At 48.1% G+C, this 13,380-nt stretch overlaps 2 protein-coding genes across 2 annotated transcripts in view; one reads left to right on the top strand and one right to left on the bottom strand.

Annotated features, from left to right (window-relative positions):
- LOC111146559 (Src like adaptor) overlaps positions 1-1,320 on the bottom strand; it is a 33,360-nt gene extending 32,040 nt beyond the window's left edge. Inside the window, exon 1 of the mRNA XM_022502147.1 lies at positions 1,053-1,320. The gene's annotated coding sequence lies outside the window, so the exon portion shown is untranslated. The remainder of the gene's footprint in view (positions 1-1,052) is intronic.
- The window catches only part of LOC111146558 (thyroglobulin), a 238,337-nt gene that overhangs the window by 180,598 nt on the left and 44,359 nt on the right, over positions 1-13,380 (top strand). The window lies entirely within an intron of this gene.

Genomic DNA, 13,380 nt, shown 5'->3' with positions numbered 1-13,380 from the left:
CCCTTAGAGCCTCTCACCAGCTGTATGACTTACACAAATGACTCACCCTCTCTGAGCCTCATTTTCTCATTCGTCAAAAGCACGTAGTAAGCATAAACTTGCGGGATTGTTCTGAGGACTGCAGGAAAATAACTTACCACGCAGTGACCCTCCCCCGCCACTCAGCATGGCCACTCGTCACCAACCCTTTGCACCTACACACATGGCCCCAATTTAGGACATTCTGAGGCCAAAGCCCAGGTCATTTTCCTGGCATTAAGCTCTCTGGATGTGTTGGCACCTCGAAGTAAGCGGAGTATGCCGTATTCCTGAGGGAATTCCAGCTCTCCAAAATCATCTCTAATCTCCTATGTTTTCACCTATTTGCCTTTCCTTTAACCCTCCCCCCGCTACCGTACACATACCTCCTTCTCTGCTTGTTGCTCATCACTGTTGGTTAGCATCGGCGTCTTCCCAAAGATCCACCACCCAAACTCCCAGAAGCACTCCTGCGATCGGTCAGCCTACCTGGGCTCTGTGCGCATTTTGGGTATCAGGACTCCCTGCTGATAGTGTTTATTGAATACCTACTATGTGTCTGAAATTGGCCTGGGTACTTTGCATATGTTAGCTCATCTCATCTGCCCAATACCTATTGAGCTGGGTACTTCTCTTTCCACCTTACAGAGGAGAAAATGAAGGCCTGGAGAGGTTTAGATGTCTTGCCCAAGGTCATATAGCTAGGAACACTGAGAGCAAGCAGGAGCTGCCCTTAGTATGAAGCCTGCTATGTGCCAGACTATTGCTCTGTAGCTAGAAAATCTCCTCTGGCAGGAGTGGCCCTGCCCCCAAGATCCCCAGCCTGTCTTGCCATATGTAATTCTGCATCAAATATTCACCGGACAGCTGCCATGTGCTGGGCTCTGGGTCAGGTGTCAGCCTCCCTCGAGACGTGGCCCTGACTGTTCTCACAGAGTGCTTTCCTGTCCTCAGAAAGTCAATGCTCTGCCAGTTGTGGGTCTAGGAGTCGGAGGTTCCTCCCCGCCCGGCCCCTACCATGTCCCCTGTGATACCTTCAAAAGCTGGGCATGATCTCCCCTGGGAGTAGCTACGGAGGACCCGCCGGGAACGCCGTCACCGTCTCTCCATCAGCTGCTGCTGCTCCAGCACAGTGAGCAGGTGGCCGGGCCTCTGCGGGTACAGAGAAAGCCAGGCTATCAAGAAGAACAGCAGTTGCTACACCAGCCACACACTTCCTCTGCTAGAAATGAGGAAGGCGTGCGGGACTTGCAGAAGAGCAGGTTCCTGTTTTTAGTAACCACTCTGAGTAGGCTTCTCTCTTTAAGGACAGGGAAGACCATGGCATTATTATTTATTATTTATTTATTTATTTATTTATTTACAAAGTGCTTGGGAATGTGTGCAACTTGATTCTAAATGCCTGGGCCGTGCTCAGGCTCTCAGAAGCTGGGGCCTTCTTCTCTCATTAAAAGGCAGGGGAGGCTGAGAAGCTGCTCTCACACATCCCCAGAGCTCACTGTATCCAAGGAGGCTGGCGCTCAGGCCTACAGCGTGTCTTTTCTCAGCATCCTGGTTATTATTGCTTTTTTTGTCCCTGTGAAGCGGCCTCTGGAGCAGAGCTTCTGCCCGGGCTCTGCCACAGACAGGGTTTAATTGGCAGAGGTATGAAATAGTAGGCATCAAACCCACTACAGAAAGAAGCTGCCCATCAGCCTTCTGGGGCAAGACAGGCAACCTCTCTGCTGTGCTACAACCAGAAGAAACTAGAAAGGATATGAAATGTAGTCAGTCTCCCCGCGGGTTCTAGATTAAAAATGACTAAGAAAACGTGGTAACTGGGTGCCGTGTGGGATGCTTGGCTGGCTCCTGGATTGAGGGGAAAGACCTAGAAAGAGCATTCTTGGGATGGAGGTGAGGGGTATTCACACAGATACTGCACTGGAGATAGTATTGTGTCACTGTTAACTTTCTGGGCCGCGACAATGATGCTGCGGTTGTGTGGGAAGATGCACTGGTTTTTAAGGAGATACATGCTGATGTATCTGGAAGTCAGATGTCATGATGTCTGCAAATTTCAAATGGTTCACTAAAAGAAAAAGAACTATAATATGTAAATAAATATAAATCAAGAAAAAGACGAGGGTCCCTGGGTGGCTCAGTCATTAAGCGTCTGCCTTCAGCCTAGGTCATGATCCCAGAGTCCTAGGATTGAGTCCCACATCAGGCTCCTTGCTCAGCGGGAGCCTGCTTCTCCCTCTCCCTGTCACTCCCCCTGCTTGTACTCTCTCTGTCAAATAAATAAAAAGTAAAGTCTAAAGAAAAATAAATAAATAAGACAATGGGAGAGGCAGAAAGCAAATGTGGCAAAATGCTGACATTTGCTGAATCCAGGTGAAGGGCATATGTGCCTTGTACTATTTCAACTTTCTGATGGGTGCAACATTTAGAAAATAATAGTATATAGCTCCCTATTCATAATATGTGTGTCCCCGTTCACAGTATATGTGTCTTTCCATGGTGTGTGGGAAAGCTCAGGCACATGGGGACTAAGGGCTGTTGGTGGTAGGACTGCCAGTGAATTACCGTCTGGGGCTGGGACGGCCCTCCAAGAGCCCTGGTTGGCCCCCCACTTCAAAAAGATGATGGAACAGAGTGTCCAATGACTTTCCCAGAATCACATTCCCGGCCCCATCACAGAGCCAGGATCAGTGTCCAGGACTGATGACGCACTGCTCCCACCCAGCAGTGTCAACATGGCCTCCCAGGGATAGTCATTTAGAAACCTCATTCAGTGCACTTGTCAAATCTATTGAAAACATCAGGGCCACTTCTAAACTTGAACTCTGTACTAGATAGTGCTTCCTTAGGCAACTTGTGAAAATACCCACTCTCTGGATAGGCAGCCCAGGAAGGCAGAAAGGAAGTGTTGAGAAAGATTCCGATGGGGAAGAACAGAGGGGCAGAAGTTAAGCCAAAGTGGAGTTTCACCCCCCACCCCGATTCACACGGAGGAGTAAAAGAGGTGTGGGAGGGGGCTACTTCCCACAAGTGGCCAGTGGTCGGGGGAAGGCCTGTCAGTGAAGGTACCATTAGATGAGACCTGGCCTGAAACAAGCCAGTTTGAGAGGTGCAGGAGGGACTTGTAGCTTGGCACAGGCTTTAGGGTTCGGGGAAGCTCCAAGTCTGATGGCAGAGGCAGATGACAGATAAATGGGGGACCACAGAAGGGTCTCCATCAGAGAACACAGTCCATGAACAGGAGAAGCTGCTGCAGAGAAGCGCAGGATTTGGAGCCCCTGGTGGCCAGGACTGGAATATCGGTTCTGCCTGTTTCTGCTGGGTAATTCTGTGATGGGGGGTGAAGGGCGGGGTGTGGGAGTGCCCCTAACTTCCCCTGGCTTTGCTGTTTCTTTATCTCCTTCTCACTTTGCGGGGTAGCTGCCAGGAAACAGAGGGAGATTGAGAATATGTTCCTAAAACCACCAACTCTGCTGCATAGGAGCTGACCTGTGGCTTAAGCCGTCGGGTGCAGAGGTGGGAGCCTAGGTCACTATCATCAAGAGCAGGGATGAAGCCAGGTCAGCCAAGCGCCTAGGTAAAAGTGTCTGCAAGTGACCTCAACTTTAGACCTCTGTTTCCAGTTTCCCAGTGGGTTTTCTACCTTGGCCCTATGGACATTCTGGCCAGACCATTCTATGCTGTGTGTGTAAGTGGCAAAAGGTGGGGGACTGGGAGTGGAGGGGGGAGCTGTGCTGTGCACTATTGGATATTCAATAGCATCTGGCCCCTACTTACCTGATGACTGTAACACTGACTTCTGCCAAGTCATGACCACCAAGATGTCCCAGGCGTCATCATTGTGCCCTAGGGAGCAAAAGTACCCCTGAGAACCACTGGATTACAGCTGTCCTGCACAGGTATGGGAGCATTGAATAGGTCAACCTGGGAAATGTTCTCTCATGAATTGCAAATGCTGCTCAGTTTAGCAAAATTTATGACAATTGCAAAGTTTTTTTTTTTAATTAACATATAATGTATTATTAGCCCCAGGGGTACAGGTCTGTGAATCACCAGGTTTACACACTTCACAGCACTCACCATAGCACATACCCTCCCCAGTGTCCATAACCCCACCACACTCTCCACATCCCTCCTCCCTCCAGCAACCCTCAGTTTGTTTTGTGAGATTGAGTCTCTGATGGTTTGTATCCCTCCCGATCCCATCTTGTATCATTTATTCCTTTCCTACTCCCCAACCCCCCCACGTTGCCTCTCAACTTCCTCACATCAGGGAGATCATATGATAGTTGTCTTTCTCTGATTGACTTATTTCGCTCAGCATAATACCCTCTAGTTCCATCCACGTCATCAATTGCAAAGTTCTTATGTGTCCAACCTGCCTTGGGAATACAGACAGGGAGGGAATCCTCAGATGCGACATGAGTAGGGCTCCATCCCTCCCTGCCCTCAAGGAATTTCTGATCTTGTGGAGGAAAAAGACACACTGTCAGATCCCCAAGGGAATATACAAAAGATGCCAATAGGGTGGGAGCCCAACAGGGGTGTGGACTCTTGGTTACATGGGCACCTGGTGGTAAGGATGGTGGGACTAGATTGGATTGTTGGCATTCAAGGTCACTGATGTTCTGAGTCAGTACGAGAGATAAAGTCATAAAAATACTTGGCAGGGGATGCCCCCACCAAAGACCTCAAGTATAAGTATAGGGTCAGCTCCAGCCCAGTAACAGTGTGTCAGGAGACCCCAATTTAGGGCTCAGAAAGATGCTCAAGTCTATCTGTGTAGAAAGACCTGCCTTCTGGAAGGATTTTCCAGTTAATTAGCTATTAGGTCCCAGGCTATGGCCCCAGGCAGATTAGCAACACGCCCTCACAGGCTGATGATTGCTCTATTAAGTATGAGGTCATCACATTACTGAAATGGAATGTTTCACCATGTTCTTAACGTTGTCAGGAGCCAGGTGCTATGTTCCCCAGTTGGGGGACTGGCAGGTCTCTCAGCCCAAGCACCAAGAAGCCCATTTCTCCATCTTTGGGGGCAGAGGGGCTCCAGGTCCTAGAAAGTTAAGGCGACTCAGTCCTATATGGCAAGAGTGGGGTGGGTAAGCCTCATGGTTTACAGCTTGGTCTAGTATTAGCAGACTCCTGGTTCTATTCAAACGTATTTTTCCTTCTTTCCACATAAGTGAAAGGTTCGAAGATGAGAAAGGCAACCTTGGGAACTAATAAGCTCCCTCTTGTTGTGGACGGTCAAGTGTAGGCTGGCCCATTTAGTAGGGAAGCTGCATGAGCATATGCTTGGTACCTAAGACTATAGAGGGGATCCTCTGTATTTAAAAGGATTAAACCAGGGGCGCCTGGATGGCTCAGTGGGTTGAGCCTCTGCCTTCGGCTCAGGTCATGATCTCAGGGTCCTGGGATCGAGCCCCGCATCAGGCTCTCTGCTCAGCGGTGAGCCTGCTTCCTCCTCTCTCTACCTGCCTCTCTGCCTACTTGTGATCTCTCTCTCTCTCTCTCTCTATCTAAAAAAAAAAAATAAAAAATAAAAGGATTAAACCATATGACCTTCAAGATCCCAGGCAAACTAAAAGTTGTCTCAGAACCAAGTTTATGCCCCTCCCAGAGCTGGGTAAGTGACTCATTCATCCATTCAACCGTTCATTCAACAAATATTTGTTGACCTTCTGTGTGTTAGATGCTGCTCTAGGGGGTTGAGTTAGCGATGGGAACAGTTAATGGCCTAGAAAACACCTGAAGGAATGGGGACAGGAGGCGGAACGCTTGCCTGGCAAGAGAGTTTTGAAATGAGCCCAGAATGACGCCACTGTAGAGATCAGGAGGAAGGGTCGTTGGGGAAATCACAGGACAGGCAGTGCCTGTGGTGTTCAGGGGCCAGAAGGGAACTGATGTTTGGGGACTGCCAGGAAAAAGACTTGGCTCTGTTTATGGTACCTATTTATTCTTCCTAAGTAGTCTGTATGTCACCTGAAGAGACCAAGGTTCCTAGGGTTTAGCTTGCTTGCTCTACCTTAACCAGCTGATGAGGGACACCGTCCAGGTCCAGCTCAATCACTTCTGGAGGTGAACTCACTGTCACTCTTCACTGACCCCCAGAGGGATGTCCCATGTCCCAGTGCTTCCCTCACACCTTTCCAGCCCTGTGTCTTCCTCTAGTACCTGCTGAAGACTCCTGTTTCCCACAGGACCAGCATCATCCCTTTTCCTGGCATTCAGAGCTCGTCACATTTGTTTCTCTAATCCCCTCCCACAACAACATCACCATTCAAGGCCTTGATGTGGCCTTGAATTATAAGAACCTTATGTGGCCCCCTGAACATCAGACAAGCCTCCCACCTCTTCACCATGAACTTTGCCACTCTGCCCTTCCCCTACCTGTGTGGGATGACCTCCCTTATGCAAGACCCAACCCAGAGCTCACCTTGTTCTTAAATATTTCCAGCCTCCCCCAACCAAAGATGATTGCTCCCTCCTCAGAACTAGCCTTGGAGTAATAACTGCTCACAGCAGTAGGACACATGCACATGGAAGTCAAGAGCAAGAGAAGGAGTTCAAGATATTTGGGAGATGTGTGACCTTGCACAGGTGTTATTAATCCTATTGCCTTCCCAGGACTGTGGGTCTGTAGGACAATGTGTACAGACCACCTAGCACAGTGAAAGGCACATACATGAATGTCCCCCTTGCCCTTCAAAGTGGTGCATGCTGTTGAGAAGGCAGGTGAAGGTCCAACACATGACCATTGATCCTCACCTGAGCCTACCCCAAAAGAAATGACCCATAATTATCCACTAATTAAATGGATAAATGAAGGTCCTGAACCTGCCTTCTGATCAAAAGCCTGTAAATTGTGAATATTGAATTTTACCTCTGGGGAAGATAATAAGCTAACCACAGGCATCATCTGAGAGACATCAGACCCTCTTGTTTCTCTAAAGATGGCAGTTGTTTCTATTTCTGGAACCATCTCCAAAAATGGATAAGTGGTCCATCTGGATGGGCTGAATTCTCCAGCAGGCAGGGGACCCACATGTTATCCGATTCTCTGTGTTTCTCTGAGAGGCCTCTTGACATAACAGTGTTCTCAGGAGAGAGAAAAGTGAAAGCTTTCTTCCCCCTGCACTCTGCTGTGATGAGTGATGAGCACAAAAGTGTTGATTCACCGGACTTGTTGTCTTTGGTCATTGCTCAACCTAACCCACTAACTCCACTTCGCAGGGGAGACCTTAGCTCTTCCCAGCTTTGTGAGGGTTGATAAAGAGGTCATTGGGTTTCTCAGAGCTCAGGAAGTTCTCTGAGTGGATCCTAAGTTCATTCTTGTAACTTTGCTTGCCTTACAAACTTCCTCTCATGTACCAATATACAATCTCTTTTATTCCCTAGACCTAACTGAGCCACTCATTTATTCAAATGACAATTATATTAAATGAATATTAACTTCCGGCCAGCTGTGAGGCTAAGCTTTAGGGAGATAAGGGTGACGGTGACACGTGCCCTGCCGCCCAGGAGCTCAGTATGAGTCAAACAGGGTCCTGGAAGGAACCTTGATGACAGGGCAGCATGGTGGGAGCTCCAAAGATGAGGGAAACCAGACGAAGTGGCTCGTGCTTGCAGGGAAGCCAAGGCTTGATGGAGGAGTGACATTCAGCTCAACCTTGAACATGAGAGCTATCCATCAAAATGGGACATTTGGCAGGGCCAGCCGGGATGTTTTTTTTGTGCCTTCTCATTTTGGTTTTCATGATGGGGATGACTTCAGTTGCATCTTGTCTGGAAATGGAAGTGACTTTGGGATCTGCCACTCATTTGTCATCCTGTCTCCTGTGATCTCTTTGTCCCTCCTGCAGCTGGGACAGGCTGACCAATTGCTCCTCCTCAAACCAGTTCTGTCCAGTACTGTTCTTCCCCATCATCCTTGGCCTCGTGCAGATCCTCATCTGGTCCACGCTGCCCCAACCTGCCTTCCCAGTCATCTTCCCCTTTCTCTGCTGGCTTTTGTCTTGGACTTTATTCCTGTTGTTCCACTGACTAGAATGGCTTTCCCCTCATTTTAGGATCTGCCAGAATCAGGGATGAGTCTCCAGTTGGGGCCAACCAGGACTTTGATGGAACTTTCATCTTACTGAGTCAGAGTCTGCTCCAAGGGCTCATGTTCCCTTCACACCCTGCAAAAGGTGGGGCCAAGATATGCACCCCCCCACCGCTCTTGTCCTCTGCCCAGAGGTGGAATTCTTTGATTATCCAAGTGGGTGGTGCCTGAGACTGTCTCATGGCATATGGCACTGGTGGGCAGGAGGGATGGCAGCTATGGGGCCATCCATCCACCGCTGAGCCTTGCCAGAATGGCTTGCCACTGTCCCAGAAGCAAAACATTTGCCAATAATTTTTATTCCTATGAACAGAGCAGGCCCTGTGGGTCTGTGGTGATGTCCCAGCTGGACTCTTTCTTCAGCTGACTGAGAAAAGGGTCTCTTCCTGTTGTCAAGTATAATCATCTCCAGACTTTCAAGTATGCACCCAGACAGTAAGAGTTTTGAGTAAGCACCCCCATATGTGAACATTTAATCATTAATTATATATGTAGGTGACTCTGCAAAGACACATTATAAATATAAAAATATTTTTAAAGTATAAGACTAGTTAAATAGTACATTCTAGAATTTTCTTTTTGTGTTCCAGTGAATTATCTTGGGCACTTCCTTTGGGAGACCAAGACTCTAACAGAAACAAAGGAGACAGGCATCATTGCTAAAAAAGAGGGATCTCAATGAGGAGTTTTGAAAGGCTACATGTTATCTTCCCCACAGCAAATATATAGTCCAGCTTCTGGGAGGGATAGAGACGTTCTTGTGAACTCTGCTTAAAAACGAAGACCAGAGTGTTGCTTCCCCTGAGAAAGAGGCAGTGCATGGTGGCACTGGGTGGCATCAGACTCCAGGAAGAGAATTTGTTCAAGGGTCTCTCATTAACACCTTTGTTTTCCCATCTCTCGGCCAGCCTGACTTCCAAAAACTGTAAGCTCCATGAGGTCAAGGAGCCCAGTTGTTTTGTCCGTGACTGACACCTAGCATCAGCACTTCTCACAGCCCAAGCGAGCAGGGAGGAAGAATGGGAGGGAAGGACAGAGGGAGCAGGTTTAAGACAAAAATAAAAACCATAAAAGCCTCCCCTCCCTGTAGATCAGAAATTTTCTCAAGTCCTTCTTTGCTTTCTGATCCCCTCCAGCTGCTACCATATCAGGGTGCCCCAAGATGGGCATGGAATTGTCCTGATAATTGCCTAGCTCACTGCAGCAGAGCAGCCTGCGTTCTGAGGACAGCCCGGGGACAGCCGGGCAACAGCCAACACAGCTGGCTGGACACGTGGCCATCAAGCCTCTGTGATCAGCTTCTCATCGTGAACTGAGTCAGGTCTTCTGAGCACCCTGCCCTGGCATTTTCATCTCCTAAAACAGAACAAAGACACTGGCCCATCCACCTCTAAATGTGCTTTAATAGCACAAAATGGGCTTAAGATCTGTGACAGAGCAATGATGGCTTTTGCTGGTGTCCCCTCCCGAGCTTTCATTCTGTGATGCCCTAGCTTCTGGGAGATGCATTTTTTGTACTCACAACGATGTCCTGCTGCTGGTACCTAAGGAGAGCAAGCTCGGACCCAGCTGTGACGTGATCTTAAAATGATGTCAGGCATTCATAAGTGCCTGGACGTGTATGAAATTGCTAGCCAGCGTCTATTCCATAGCCCGCCGAGCCACAACTAATTACACCAGCAGTGGGCGGCAGCCAAGGGGGACGGGTAGGGACAGACAAGCTCAATGGCTTAAAATAGCCTTGGCCAGAACAAAATTCAACCCTGGAAGCCTTTTTTTAACTGGAGGGTATTTCACTATTTCTTATTTTAGTTTGAGTAGCACTAATATTATAAATAGTATCAACTGCGTTCTGCCTGGTGCTTTAGTTGATTTCATTTGTAGAAGAACTCTTTGAAATATCGATTATGATTTTAATGATTGCTTCTACTTATTAGAAACCTAACGCATACACGTACTTTCCCTGTTGTCTCCTGAATTCACCTCAACGATAAATGAGGTCAATACTCTTCTTACCCTCATTTTACATCAAGGACGCTGAAGCATAGGGAACTTAAATCACTTCTCTAAGGACAAACAGTGGGTAAGAAGGATTGCTGGACTTGAACCTGGACTGATGAGCCCCATTGCCCATGCTCTTGATGCCACACCTTGAGACATAATAGACCCATTTTATAGATGGAGAAACTGAGACCCAGAGAGTAAAGCAACTTGCCAAGTTGTCAGTGCAAGATTCAGTAAGATCTCTCTAATCCTGATGCCCATGCTCTGTCCCTTTTTTCTATGACTATAGCAATTTTTATCTCTTTCTACTCTATACATTTAAAAGGGATGGTGTTGGAAATGATGCATACCTATTTAGTTCATAGAGAGGCATCAGCACCTTAGTAAATGTCCCCTGGAGTGTCTGCATGGGAAAGTTTGGGGAGACAGTCTCCTTGAATTACGGGCCAGGGGCTGTCAGGGCTGTCCTCTGTACAGGGTGGGGGCTGAGCTCACACCTCACACACCACTGGGGCTAACACAAGCTAAGGAAGGAGTGGCTAATGCTGAACTGTGTTGAACACAGCAGGCCTAGTTGGGGAGGGCTGGTGTGTGAGGCTCAGGCACCAGGACTGTGGTCTGATCCCACCCAGGCAACTCAGGTCACACTCCTTGTGTGGTGTCCTTTGAGGGGCTGCCCTGACCCCACTCTGGCACAGGAGTCGGCCAGCTCCTCTCCTACACACTCAAGGCCGTGCATACCCACGAGAACCTCAGACCATGTGCACACACCATGCTTATCTAAGGAAGGTGTGGTGAGCTGGCCGGTGGCATTTGCTGAGGCAAGGAGGGAGGAGGGACATGAAGGAAGGGAGAAATGGAGAGAGGGAGGCAGTCAGAAACGACTGGGAGGAAAATGGTGATTGGACATGACTTTCTCACTTCTAGAAGTCTTTGCTAGCTTCAGCAATATTCTAAACCCTTCTGTCTTTTGGGGAAATTCTTCGTACACCATGGCTGACTGCAGGAGTCAAACTGGCAGGGAACACAAGTGGCTTGGTCCATCCTGTGGAGGAGAATTGAGGTGGCAAGACTTCCACTCTGGACCAGCTTTCTCGCTTGGGGGGCACCTGCTGGGAGATCTCTCTCCACCTCCATCTTTCCACCTTTAAATGAGTACAAGGACACAGCTCTGGGCAATGGCTGCCCGTGAATGCCTCCACATGCATCAACTTCACCAATCTGCACAACAAACCGCAGGGGTACAGATAAAACTCCACCTTTGCAAAATGGATTTGGTGATGTTAGTTGATTTCCCCGAAATGACAAAGCCGCCAAGCAACAGAGCAGAGATTCAAATGCATCTTTCTGATTTCTGAATTCATGCTGTTATTGCTTTTCTACACTGAGGGTTGTTTGCAAGGGTTTAAGAGAGGGACAAGGTGGAATTAGTCAATGACATGCTGGTGTGCAGGTGTCCTGCTGGTTGTACCAACACCAGAACCAAGACCAGCAGAAGTATTAGAAGCCAGGCTGCATGCACAGCTCCTCACAGGACACATTTCTCGTGCCTCTTGCAAAAGTCTGTGAGGCAGGTGCTCTAGAGCTGAGAGATGGAGGCGTAAAAATGTAATTTGTTCAAAGCCAAAGAGAAAGAAGGCAGCAAAGCCACAGTTCAACCCCAGGCTGTAATCCTCAAGGGCCAGTGCATTCCTTCTCCCCTCTACAGGTGCACTGGTCCTTTTTCTGGGCCAGCTGGTCCCTGAAACAAAGCTAGAGGGTCAAGTGACTGGAAAGAAACACCCAGGCACTTCTGCAAGCTCGAATTATGAATTTATTTTTAAAAGGCAACCTATACCTATATAAATTGCTGACCAAGAATGAAGGGAAAGACTCCCTGCATTTTATAAAGTCCCTTTGAAATAAGGGGCCCATCCTTGCATCCGCCATCACTCAGTGTCACTTTCAATGGGTGATCGGTTTGCTGGCGAAATGGGTCCTTTTTCAGTGGCAAGCATTTAAATGGTTTCTGACAGCCAGAAGGTGATGGAGACAATTAGATATAATATTTGTGACAGATGGAAAAAGGCACTTTGTCAAGTCTGTAGGAACCTGGAAGAAAACCACGGCAGGAGAGCAAGCTCCACTCTAAAGGGCAGAGCCAAGGGCTGGTTCCTCTCCCCTCTCCATGCTGAAGTGCCTAGGAGCCCCCCGCCCCCACATTGGAGTGCTCCCCCTACAGATGCCTGGGCAAGGCCTCTGGACTGTGCCTCCATCAGTAAAGAGGACAATTGTGTGGCTGAGCCCCATGAAGAGCAGGGTTTGCCGAGATGTTTGGAGAAGGAAGGAAAAGTATAGAAATTTGCCTCCATCCCGGTTCCCTTTGGCACAGGGAGCAGTGGCTTTGGAGACAAACAGCCTGAATCCAGCTCCCAAGCAGTGGGTAACTGGGGACAGGTCATTTATCCTCTCTGAGCCTCTGCCATTCTTTCATTAAAGAGACACAGTCCTCGATCCTCAGTCAGAAGTTCAGTAAGCACACACTGGAAACAGTTTGTAAGGGGCAGGAAACACAGCGGGCTCCCCCTAACTGCTGCTACCGTTCTTTACTCTCCTCCACGTGCAGACAGAGCCAGTTGGCGATTTAAGTTTGCAGACAAAACACGCCAAGGCACAGCCTCTCTGGAGGGCACTTTGGCAGTACATTGTGAAAAAAAAATGTTTTTAAAATATTTCCATATAGAATGCAAGGGTTAAGTGATGGTTTCTTAGCTATGACTCCAAAAGCTGACTTCCTCAGTATTAAAAACATTGAGTGGCAAAAGCTACCATCAGGAAAGTGAAAGAGACAGAATGGGGGAAAGTGTTTGTGAATTATATATTTGGTAAGGGACTTGTGTCTGGAATATATGAAGAATGCTTCTAACTCAAGACCAGAAAGACAAATAACATTTAAAACTGGGCAAAGGATCTGAACGGGTATTTCTCCAAAGAAGATCTATGAATAGCCCCTAAGCACATGGAAAGATGCTCAACATCATTAGACACTAGGAAAGTGAAAATCAACACCACCACAAGATCACTTTATACCCACGAGGACTGTTATGCTCCTAATAGTTTTTTAACAGATGACAAGAATGAGAGAGCTTGTGGAGAAATCAGAGCATTCATACCTTGCTTGTGGGAATAAAAATGGTGCAACTCCTTAAGGAAACATTTTGGCAGCCTGTTGGGAGGTTAAACATAGAGCAAGCACGTAACCATGCACTCCT

Source organism: Enhydra lutris, unplaced genomic scaffold (assembly GCF_002288905.1).
Source record: "Enhydra lutris kenyoni isolate GAN:26980312 unplaced genomic scaffold, ASM228890v2 scaffoldscaffold14, whole genome shotgun sequence".
Taxonomy (NCBI): domain Eukaryota; kingdom Metazoa; phylum Chordata; class Mammalia; order Carnivora; family Mustelidae; genus Enhydra; species Enhydra lutris.
Note: the sequence above shows the minus strand (reverse complement) of the source record. Positions and strands in the feature narration are given on the sequence as shown.